We start from the raw sequence: 12,954 nt of genomic DNA on the forward strand, positions 1-12,954 counted from the left end.
AGAGTGGCCTTGCAATCGACCACCGTCCGCTAACATTACAATGGTTTTCCGCCGTTTTCCATTCTCCTGCACTAAGGCTAATTTTGAGGCGCCACTCACCGTCTCCGCACCTTAAATCACGGCTTCAAATGTCCTTTGCCCGCGAGGAGGCCAGCCTTACTCCATCAGGGTACAGACTTAACAGTGGTAAAAATGTATAGGTTGTTTCTTCTGTAGCAATGGCGGCGAATAGTGTCAATACTGTGATAATTATTGTAGCCTCGAGTCATGCAATGTACATTTCTTGCACAATATGAAAACGGTGCTTTGCTTTGTTCCAAGTTGTACTCCAAACGGGGCAATGAAAGAAAAAAATGTGACGTTCCATCTGTTTTTTACTGATCCTACAGAAGTGAAAAATGACCGTTTCGAGGTAAGATAAAAACTACGTTTTCTTTATGGTTGCCAACAAGACCATCGAAAGTGTACAGCAAGCATTTCCTTGAATCTGATTTTAGTGTTAGCCCCACACAGAAGAGGCTTCTTCCAAATAAAATATGATTTAGTCTATATTTAGTGGTTATCCCACTCATAAACAAATATGTGTCAAACGCAGAAGTGATCCTACCCCGGATTAAATTCATCCAATCAGAAATAGTTCAATCAATGGCAACTCCTCAACCTCCAATTCCAAAAGTACCAATTCTAGTATTCAACCGGAGCGATTTGGCCGTGCGGTTAGGGGCGCGCAGCTGTGAGTTTGCATCCAGGAGCCCTGAAGATGGTTTTCAGTGATTTCCACACGTTTACGCTAGGCAAATGCTGGGACTGTACCTTAATTAAGCTCGCGGTCGTTTCTTTCCCACACCTAGCCCTTTCCTGTCCGATCGTCTTCATAAGACCTACACTATCTGTGTCGGTGTGACGAAAAGCAACTTGTAGGAAAAAAAAAAAAAAACAGAACTGAAAGAATTAAATTCTGAGAAGAAGGTGAAAGCAACAAAATTAGAGGAGAAAGTAGATCAGCTAGACCGTACGGAAAGAAAAAAACCATCAAATTTGGAGAAGCCAATTTGAAAACATCTGTTTTGTGGCATTCAAAAGCACCTAATGCTTACAATTAAATTAGATGGTTGCTTAAAATTTCTACACAGGAATTCATTACAAAAATACCTTGTCTACACTAATGGAGAGACTGGAACATCTTGAAAATTTAAACAGTTCTTCAAAATGTTATAGACTGTCAGTATTTTGTGATTTTAACAGTTTTCTTTGTAAATTTTGTATAAATTTATCAAGTGAATATCAATATACTTGTGTTGTTTCCCATTTAAGAATATCGTGTAGGTCAGCCCATAGAGATGACATCAAGTCGCCCGTGATTGCCTTTTTCTTCCACTACGAGCGCTAATATGAGTCAATGCATTGTTTCAGTTAAGCACCACTACGAGCGCTAATACTAGTCAATACATTGTTTTCGTTAAGCACCACTACGAGCGCTAATACTAGTCAATACATTGTTTTAGTTAAGCACCACTACGAGCGCTAATATGAGTCAGTACATTGTTTTAGTTAAGCACCACTACGAGCGCTAATATGAGTCAATGCATTGTTTCAGTTAAGCACCACTACGAGCGCTAATACTAGTCAATACATTGTTTCAGTTAAGCACCACTACGAGCGCTAATACTAGTCAGTACATTGTTTTAGTTAAGCACCACTACGAGCGCTAATACTAGTCAATGCATTGTTTCAGTTAAGCACCACTACGAGCGCTAATACTAGTCAATGCATTGTTTCACTTAAGCACCACTACGAGCGCTAATACTAGTCAATGCATTGTTTCAGTTAAGCACCACTACGAGCGCTAATACTAGTCAATACACTGTTTTAGTTAAGCACCACTACGAGCGCTAATACTAGTCAATGCATTGTTTCAGTTAAGCACCACTACGAGCGCTAATACTAGTCAATACATTGTTTTAGTTAAGCACCACTACGAGCGCTAATACTAGTCAATACATTGTTTTAGTTAAGCACCAGTACGAGCGCTAATACTAGTCAGTACATTGTTTCAGTTAAGCGCCACTACGAGCGCTAATACTAGTCAGTACATTGTTTTAGTTAAGCACCACTACGAGCGCTAATACTAGTCAATACATTGTTTCAGTTAAGCACCAGTACGAGCGCTAATACTAGTCAATACATTGTTTTAGTTAAGCACCACTACGAGCGCTAATACTAGTCAGTACATTGTTTTAGTTAAGCACCACTACGAGCGCTAATACTAGTCAGTACATTGTTTTAGTTAAGCACCACTACGAGCGCTAATACTAGTCAGTACATTGTTTTAGTTAAGCACCACTACGAGCGCTAATACTAGTCAATACATTGTTTTAGTTAAGCACCACTACGAGCGCTAATACTAGTCAGTACATTGTTTTAGTTAAGCACCACTACGAGCGCTAATATGAGTCAGTACATTGTTTCAGTTAAGCACCACTACGAGCGCTAATACTAGTCAGTACATTGTTTTAGTTAAGCACCACTACGAGCGCTAATACTAGTCAATGCATTGTTTTAGTTAAGCACCACTACGAGCGCTAATACTAGTCAATACATTGTTTTAGTTAAGCACCACTACGAGCGCTAATATGAGTCAGTACATTGTTTTAGTTAAGCACCACTACGAGCGCTAATACTAGTCAGTACATTGTTTTAGTTAAGCACCAGTACGAGCGCTAATACTAGTCAATGCATTGTTTTAGTTAAGCACCACTACGAGCGCTAATACTAGTCAATACATTGTTTTAGTTAAGCACCACTACGAGCGCTAATACTAGTCAGTACATTGTTTTAGTTAAGCACCAGTACGAGCGCTAATACTAGTCAATGCATTGTTTTAGTTAAGCACCACTACGAGCGCTAATACTAGTCAATACACTGTTTTAGTTAAGCACCACTACGAGCGCTAATACTAGTCAGTACATTGTTTTAGTTAAGCACCACTACGAGCGCTAATACTAGTCAGTACATTGTTTTAGTTAAGCACCACTACGAGCGCTAATACTAGTCAATACACTGTTTTAGTTAAGCACCACTACGAGCGCTAATACTAGTCAATACATTGTTTTAGTTAAGCACCACTACGAGCGCTAATACTAGTCAGTACATTGTTTTAGTTAAGCACCACTACGAGCGCTAATACTAGTCAATACATTGTTTTAGTTAAGCACCACTACGAGCGCTAATACTAGTCAATACATTGTTTTAGTTAAGCACCACTACGAGCGCTAATACTAGTCAGTACATTGTTTTAGTTAAGCACCACTACGAGCGCTAATACTAGTCAGTACATTGTTTCAGTTAAGCACCAGTACGAGCGCTAATACTAGTCAATGCATTGTTTCAGTTAAGCACCACTACGAGCGCTAATATGAGTCAGTACATTGTTTCAGTTAAGCACCACTACGAGCGCTAATACTAGTCAATGCATTGTTTCAGTTAAGCACCACTACGAGCGCTAATACTAGTCAATACATTGTTTTAGTTAAGCACCACTACGAGCGCTAATACTAGTCAATACATTGTTTCAGTTAAGCACCACTACGAGCGCTAATACTAGTCAATACATTGTTTTAGTTAAGCACCACTACGAGCGCTAATACTAGTCAATACATTGTTTCAGTTAAGCACCAGTACGAGCGCTAATACTAGTGAAATCAAATCAAATCAAAATTTCTTTATTTGCAAATGAGGTGTCTACCTCAGTGGTAAATGGTACACTAAAATACATTATTGTCAAGCACTAAATATTAAATTAACAAGAGAAGAAAATTTTCCTATAATACAATATTGTACAATTTACGCTAACAATTTTTTCTATTAAACACACAGCTCAACCTTAATAAATTTATATTGTTTACAAAATTCTACTTATAATATCTCCTGTACTGCTTACTAATATAGTCAACTGATATACAGTATGTGGAATTACTTCAAATGACACTGTACAACTGGTATAAGATTAAAATTTACACTGCATTTATTAACTTTTGTTTTCCTTTACCCATTCTGGAACCTAAGTAGCATAACGACCTGCTGCGTCTTAACCAGAGCCCCTTTTGCCACCACTTTTCAGAGTTCCTGAAGGGCCTTCACAGCTACCGTAGCGGTCCCAGGACCCTCGAAGTCCCCACTGTACTGCACCCCTACGGGCAGTCCCCTACTTTGGCTGTACAAACTCCTTAGACCAGGGGATGGAATTAATTTATTCACACACATTTGTTTGTTTACAATAACCTGCACTGGTCGAATGCCCTCTAATATTTCATTTATTTTCTCTGTTGCTGTTTATTCTCTTCTTGAATATCTGTACAGATTTTGGAAAAGGATCAAACACTACCCCTGGTAAACTGTTCCAGTCCTTTACACCCTTCCCAATGAATGAAAATTTACCCCAGTCGCTTCTGCTAAAAATATTTGTGGTCAGTCCTGCCGATATAATAATAAAAATATTTGTGGTCAGTCCTGCCGATATAATTATTTTTCAACTGAAGCCTCTCACGGATATCTCTCCATGCTGCTTCTCCTGTATAGGCTGTGTATAATCCTATAAGTCTAGTTTTCTCCCTTCTCTCACTTAAAAGTTTCCCACCCAAGTTCCTTTAACATTTCTGATACACTACTCTTTCTCCTGAAATTCCCTGTTACAAATCTTGCTGCCTTCCCCTGCACACTATCTATTTCTTTTATTAGGTATTCTTGGTGAGGATCCCAAACACTGTTTGCATATTCCAATAATGGACGAACCATACTTAGGTAACTTTTCTCTTTTAATTCTTTGTTGCATCCTTTAAGTAGCCTCATTATGACATGTAACGATCTGTATGCTTTCCCAGCAATGTCATCCACATGATCCTTCCAGTGCCAATTACATTCAAATCTCACACCTAAGTATTTGCACTTGCCATCTTTTAGGATAACTACGTCATCCAAAGTATATTCAAATTCAGTTTTAAAGCTCCTGTTTGTAAATGTTGTAACAGTTGATTTGTCTCCATTAACCTTCATGTTATTCTCTTCAACCCATTGTTGGATACTCTCAAGGTCCCTTTGTAATTCTGAACAGTCCTCAATGGTTTTTATTTCTCTATACACAATTATATCATCTGCATACAATCTTATTTTTTTGATGTTATATTATTCCATAGATCATTTACGTATATTAAGAAAAGTAACGGTCCAGTTATACTACCCTGTGCAATTCCCTTCCAAACTTTCTCTTCCTGCGATACGTTATTTCCTACTTTGACTTTCTGAACCCTTGAATTTAGAAATGTTTTTATCCAACGTGTAACCCTTACGTCCAATCCTATTCCCTCCAATTTCTTTAATAATATTCCATGTTCCACTCTATCAAAGGCTTTGGAAAGATCTATGGCTATGCAATCTACTGACCTCCTGAATCCAATTGATCTGATATGTCCTGCTGAAATCCCACCAGTTGTGCCTCACAAGAAAATTTGTTTCTAAATCCATACTGGCTCCTCATAAACCAATATCCCTCTGATGTACTTTTATATTTTATTTTACAAACTATACTGGTCAGGCTGATTGGTCTGTAGTTCTCTGGTTTCCTTTTATCACCCTTTCCTTTATAAATTGGTATTATTATAGATTCCTTCCATTCCTTTGATATTACACTGTTTTAGTTAAGCACCAGTACGAGCGCTAATATGAGTCAGTACATTGTTTTAGTTAAGAACCATTATGAACGGTAATGTGAGTTTCACTACGAGCGCCAATGTAAGTTTCCCAGCGAGGGATCCAGTCGGTCGCGGTTTCACTACGAGCGCAAAGGTCAGTCAACGGAGGGTTTCATTTAAGCCCTTATTCGGTGTAGACATTTTTCAAAAATCAAAAAACGCCTGCGGGTATTGAACCAAGAAAGAATTCTGTCTCGTAAATAAGTCTAAGATTTGAATAAAAAAGGAAACGAGGAAAGAAAGAAGCGATTTAGGCTCTTTTTACGGAACTGCTTTTTTAAGTTTGATAGAGCTCTCCAAAACTCACAATTTGAAACTTTTCCGGGCCCTTCAGTCCTTCAACTTTCAGCTCAATTGAGGAAATTGCTTAATTTTACATTTTTTGTAATATGGGGGCCGTACTTTTTCTGCTAAAATGTAACTGAGCCCAACACAGTCACAGAGCAGTGGAAGTGAGAGAGAGAATTCTAGACCCGGTACTGCAAGTTGGTGTCATGTGAGTGTCAATACTCCGTGAAGTACTGCCTCGTCAAATCTTAACATCAGATACTTGAGGGGATTAAACTATTTATTTTCATAAGGATTAAGTAATTAATTCACTTTAAAAAGTTGTTTTTGAATTTGAAATGTTTTACTGCAAACTGTAAATTAAAAACAGGTATAGGCCTAGATAAATATATACTGTCCCGGAATTATTTGTAGAACTTTTTATTTTGAACAATTCTTCCCCAAGCTACAGAGGCTTCGCCATAGATCAATGTTTTTATTCATACACGTTTCCCGAGAAATTCTCAATAGAATGGTGGAAATCACATCAAAATCAATCCAGTGGTTCTTGAGATTAGCCGTCACAAACACACAGACAGGATCGAGGACTTTATTTTTATAATAACTGGAGATTTGCTGCCGTTTGTAATGAGTCTATACGGGGCAATATTGTTATAAATCAAATAAATAGATAAATAATGGTTAATGAGTTCATAACGCACAGTCGATCGTGAACGGTCTGGTTGGTGTTATACTGAATATCTGATGCCTTAACCAAAGAATATAAAGTTTCATTGTTACCTTTTCGGAACAAAGGAGTAGTGGAGACAGCATGACGCGGAAATACTGTTCGCAAAAGGGGAAATAATGGAAAACGCATCGAAATTATAATAGGACTGATTATTTACGCCTAAATGGATGTGCGCGTATTTTCATATCAAAGCAAAATCAAATGTTCCATTTCTTATTCGAAGTTTTTTCTGATTTTTCTACCATGTTTTGAACCGTTACAAACAAATATTCTTACGTTGAATATAGGCAGAATGAAACACAAGAAGGACAAGAAAGGCATTTGGCCAGATATTCGGCCAGTCTCCAGAAAATTGGCTTTGGAAAATTTAATGTGTTTACAGCGAATCTGGATGGTGGCGGAGCACCAGTACTACGAGATAGAGTTCTGTGGAAAATTCTATTCTCAGACGTTATTACTGTAACATCAACTCGTATTACAAGCTTTAAAAACTGACCGTAATATTCTAGTGTCTTAAATCTATATATATAAAATAAGAGTTTTGTCTGTACATTGCTCAGAATTTGAAAATAATGGTATTTCTGTATCGGTCATGTCCATAGTAACAAGAAAATGCACTTTTTACTTTTCCGTAATTTCTGTCTGTCTGTCTGTCTGTCTGTCTGTCTATCTGTCTGTGTGTCTGTCTGTATGTATGTACAAGCATCAGGAGAAAACGGTTGAAGAGAGTTTAATGAAAATCTGTATGTGAAATCGGGGGATGAGCCTCTACCATCTAGGCTATAAATTAGTTTACTCACGCTGAGTGAAATGGTAGTTTAGGGGAAGGCCTAAAATTGAATTCTCAACTATTTATATTATTAGTGGTCTAATGAAAATCGGTATGTGAAGTCGGGGGATGAGCCGCTACAATCTAGGCTATAAATAATTTTACTCACGCTGAGTGAAATGGTAGTTTAGGGGAAGGCCTAAAATTGAATTCACAACTATTTATGTTATTAGTGGTCGTATTTTAAAGAAAATGGGTATGCAAAGTTGGGGAATAAATTGCTACAATCTAGGCTATCAATAATTGTATTCACGCTGAGAAAAATGGTAGTTTAGGGGAAGGCCTAAAATTTAACTTCCCAAATATTGTTGTTATTAGTAGTCCTATCTTGATGAAAATCGGTATGCAAAGTCAGGAAATAAGTCGCTATAGTCTAGGCTGTAAATTATTTTATTCACGCTGAGTGAAATGGTAGTTTAGGGGTAGGCCTAAAATGTAATTCTCAAATACTTCTTATTAGAAGTGTAGTCGATGAATGCTAGATAACTAAGGTTATATAGTATTAAATTTCCTATTATTCATGTCTTATACATTGTTACCGTACTGGCTATGATCACCAAGATATTCATGAATTTGGATTTTTGTTACTAAGTCCATATCAGCGCCGAGTAACGAGAAAATCGGTAAACAGTATTTAATTAAAATCGGTATGTAAAGTAGGAGAATAAGAAACTACAGTTTACGGTATAAAATATTTTACAAATCACAGAGTCGAAAGAAAACTAAATGTTTAGGCCTACAATATAGAAAGCTCATAATATTGATCAACAATAACATTACATTGACCATCGTTTGTCGTGATGTGCTTTGTGCCTTCTGTTGCCCCTCATCTCCGGTAGATAAGATTACTGCTGCGTACAGAGTATTTTTTATTTTATTTCCGTCGCACCGACATAGATAGGTTTTTGGCAACGATGGGATAGGAAAGGGCTAGGAGTGCCTTAGGCCTTAATTAAGGTACAGGCCCAGCATTTGATTGGTGTGAAAGTGGGAAACCACGGAATACCATCTTCAGCGCTGCCGACAATGGGGTTCGAATCCACTACCTCTCGGATGCAAGCTCACACCTGCGCACCACTAACCACACCGTCAACTCGCCCAGTCGTACAGAGTGTAACAGCCTGCCTGAATATTGATGGGAAGTAGCTGGGGAGTTAGACAACTTTCTTCTTTAGCATGCCATTCCCCTGGTTTATAAATGTTCTGATACTACTGGTACGTAACACACTGGATCATCATAGCATTCGGGCTATTCAATCCCTACTCTGAGGCACTGATTGGAATGAACAGTGTGCATATTTAGCGGGATAATGACAGATGAGTGTTCATGGCAATCTGCGGCCTGGTCATCCCAGCTCTGGAACTTTGGATTATTAGATTGGCACCGCAATCTAACCGCAGCACTGTTCGTTAAAAGTGATAAAACGTGCGGCTTTCCATTTCATCGAGTATTTTATATGATAGCATTGCTTTCAATCGCTATATTCATACTTACGTTTTTGTAATGACCTATGTTGATTTCAGTTAGGAAAACCACAAAGTCAGTCTTTCTGAGAATCCCGTAGCGAAGCACGGGTACATCAGCTAGGAACTTATAAATCAAGACAGCGCCTTGTTTTAGCTACTAGAAAAGATTTTACTGACAGAAAATACCTGGTTTTGTTATGAAATCAATGGATGCGTTGTGAATAAGAATCACGTTACATATGTTTGTGGGTGCAGCACGGTCATATTAGCTACAGTCTGGCTGGTTGGGAGTGTCAAGAATGGAGCTGTTATCTGAACATTTCCTCATCACTGTTTATCCTCCGCTGACGTTACTAATAGTTTCCTTCATCAGGTTTACCAACCTTCAGTTGCACAGAACGACTCTACATCTCATTTTCTCTACTCTGGATTCTTTTGTGAAGGTGAAGTTCGCAGCTGGTCAGTTTTATTCTTTTGTTTCTTCACCTGCATTGCATCGTCATTCTTGTAAATAAGTGTGTTGAAATGGTTGCTATAAATACTACCACGTCACACCAAGGAGATCAGATTCTAATACCAGCCAATGTGGATGGATATTCCTTGAGTTCCACGTAAAAATGTTATTTCAGAAATTATGGGATTTGACCCGCCAAAATGCAACACTCAGAGAATTCAATTGAAGTCAATTTATTCGTGAACGGATCCGGCGAAGGGCTGTGTACAAGGGTGATAAGACGTGCGGGAAATGAATACGATACAAGGGAATACTCTAATAGCGATAATATCTGAACAAAAAACTAGCTAGGGAATGAAGTAGAACTTGCGTCTGTGAGGATGAATTCTAATGCTATTATTGATTTATTTAGCGTGTGATGCTTACAAGACAATAAGAATTACATTAAATTATATTGTTACATGCATACACTTTACAGTATTAGGACCACTTTTCAAATATGGATAGTAAGGCCTGCAATCCATCTAATTCCTTCTGGAAATGCTGAGTGGAGTTCATCCAAAGAGCAGGGATATGCACGTATAGAGCACTCATGCACAATATACTTGATGGTTTGCAATTCAAAACCGCAATCACATTGGGGAGAATTTATCAAACCCCACTGATATAGCGCTGCACCAGTTCGACCAGTACCACGCCTTTACCAGACTGTCCGAGGTGGATTAAAGCCAGCAAGCCTTGTAGTGGGATCACTGATTGGAGTGGGCCATGAGGTGTCGACTTTAACCATTCACCTCTCCAGGCATTTCGGAGATTGAACCTGGTTGACGTAAGATCTACAGCAGTCTTGCAAGCTGGCTTTCTTGATTTCAATCTCGATTTAGAAAGACGTTTGACATCATTATGAATTAGAAGAGCATCAGTTTCCAAGATCCTTCACCACAGGCGAACAAGAGCTTGCCGTCTCTTAAGATGGGGTGGAGCGATATTACATAGTACAGGCAACCACTGAGAGGGAGAACAATGGAGAGTTTGGCGATGTTGAATATCCACTAGATGGCAGTTAAATGCCTGCACAATATTCCAGTAGTCCTGGGTGTACTAGCGCCAGCTAACCTACTAAGTATGTTGTTACGACTTTTCAGTTTTGCAGCTGTTTTTCCAATATGATCTTTTTAGGTCAGTGTCCTGTCCAATGTCACACCTAAGTACTTAGGACAGCTATTGTACTTTAGGCATTAATTCCTAAACTTCACTCTAGGATGATCGTTTGCTTGTAGGTGACTCAGGTGAAATGTGGCAACCACAGATTTTGAGGCACTTGGTTGGAGCCGCCAGTTTCTGAAGTACTCATCGATCTTCCTAAGATCTGCGTTTAATATATCGTCAGGTTCATCAAAGGCGGTAACTTGAACTGCAAGGTTTATATCATCTGCATAGATGAATTTGCGTGATAGAGTTTCGGGTAGATCATGAGTATGCAAGTTGAATAGCGGAGGGGATAGGACGGATCCCTGCGGTAGACCATTATTGATTGTATAGAACCTGCTCCTAACATTTTCAGTTAAAACTTGGAATAGCCTTTACTCAGCATATTACCAATCAGCGTGACCTTTTTTAAGGTAAAGAACTGCCTTTATAAGTTCGAGGAGAATTCCTCTTCTCCAGACTGTGTCATAGGCTGTTGTGAGATCCAGGAAGGCAGAAACACTTTTGAGCTTCTTCTCGAAACCAACTTCTAGGTAGGAAAACAGAGCAAGAACTTGATCGCTGCAAACTCGTTTTTGGCGAAATCCAGCTTGTTCAATAGGAGTCAATGACTCAATTGCAGGAGCAATTCTATTCAGTAAAAAGCTTTCAAGTAGTTCGTGGGTGACACTAAGTAAGGAAATTGGTGTGTAGCTTTGAGGTATCTTTGGATTCTTCCCTGGTTTTAATATTACAATAATTTTGGCCTTCTTGAAAAATGGAGGCAGACGTCCTAAGTTCAAAATGGAGCTGAAGAATGTCGTAAGCCATCGCTTGGTTGCTTCTTAAGGAACTCTCGATAAACACCAACAAATCCTGCTGCTTTGCCAGTCTGGAGTGAATGGCTCAGAGTACACTGGATGTGGTTTGACTTCCTGTTTTAACTGATTGAATTCCAATCTATCTCTCTACTGAACTCCTTGTGTCCTACAGTCTTAGATGTAGAAACGAGGTGGTTAGCTATGGATCCTCTATTGATACATGAATTCTTTCTCGATGGTATAGATGTTGGGTCCAATTTTCGTATGAAGACGGTACAAACTCTGAGCCTGAAGGATTTATCTAGTAATGGTACTTAAATCCCCCGGCCCGGCCTGGAATCGAACCGGCAATCCCTTGTACCATTGGCCAGCACGCTAACCATTTAAACATGGAGCCGGACTTAGCAGAACTAATGACAAAAATGGTTACAGGTCCATGTTTATAGTCAGCAATAAAACATAAATCAGGTAAAGTCAGACTGTTGAAAGATATTTTATTTCATGAGACAGTTCGTTATATATTTCAGAATCTTCGTCCCGTATAAGTATTGAGTTTTATGCGTGTGTTGTACTGGTGTATATCAGGGCCTCTCAAACGCCCAAACCGAAGCGCAGAGGTTCGACCAGCGTTTTGTATCGGAGCAACTCGGCTGAGCAAGTGAGACGGTCGTAGCGAAAGACAGAGACAGCGCAATTGCTGGCCGTCTGCACTTTTCACCTTGCGCTCTGCAATGCCCTGCTGTATAACACTGTTGCTATGATTGAAAATGTAAACAATATCATTTAATTCTTCTTTAGACTGTTCATTTCGATATGGAGCTCCTAACAAATTTCTAATAGCTCTATTCTAAAGACGTTTTAGTGGTTTCAAATTTATTTTATACATTAGAACTTTCTTTCTTCTATATGATAGCAACACGTATTGAGTATCTCTGTTAAAGCACACCCACGCTGAGCCATACCGGTCGGTATATGCTGTACGGTATTAATGTAAATAAAAGGAAATGTATCCCAAACGGTATTAGGAAGGTTAATTTCGGTGCTACCCATGTTACTCTCAAAGTGTAATTGTTTTGCTTTACATGTAATAGTTTTCGTGTAATTCACTGCTATGAATGCAACTGTGTATTTACAAAACCAAACCCCATGGCGCAACAGCCTCGAAGCACCTTGGCCTACCAAGCGACCTCTGCTCAGGCCGAAGTGCTGCACGTTACGAGGTGTCATATGGTCAGCACGACGAGTCATCTCCGCCGTTATTCTTGCCTCTCTAGACCGGGGCCGCTATCTCGCTCTCAGATAGCTCCACAATTGTAATCACGTGGGCTGAATGTACCTCGAACCAGCCCTCAGATCCAGGTACGACTCCCCCACCTCGTAGGGAATCAAACCCGGGGCCTTTTGACAAAAATTAGCCTCGCTACCCGTAG

The 12,954-nt window shown here is 39.1% G+C and overlaps 1 protein-coding gene across 2 annotated transcripts in view; it reads right to left on the reverse strand.

Annotated features, from left to right (window-relative positions):
• The window catches only part of LOC136883187 (general odorant-binding protein 28a), a 150,006-nt gene that overhangs the window by 56,248 nt on the left and 80,804 nt on the right, over nucleotides 1-12,954 (reverse strand). The window lies entirely within an intron of this gene.

The sequence above is a fragment of the Anabrus simplex genome, chromosome 11, assembly GCF_040414725.1.
Source record: "Anabrus simplex isolate iqAnaSimp1 chromosome 11, ASM4041472v1, whole genome shotgun sequence".
NCBI lineage: Eukaryota > Metazoa > Arthropoda > Insecta > Orthoptera > Tettigoniidae > Anabrus > Anabrus simplex.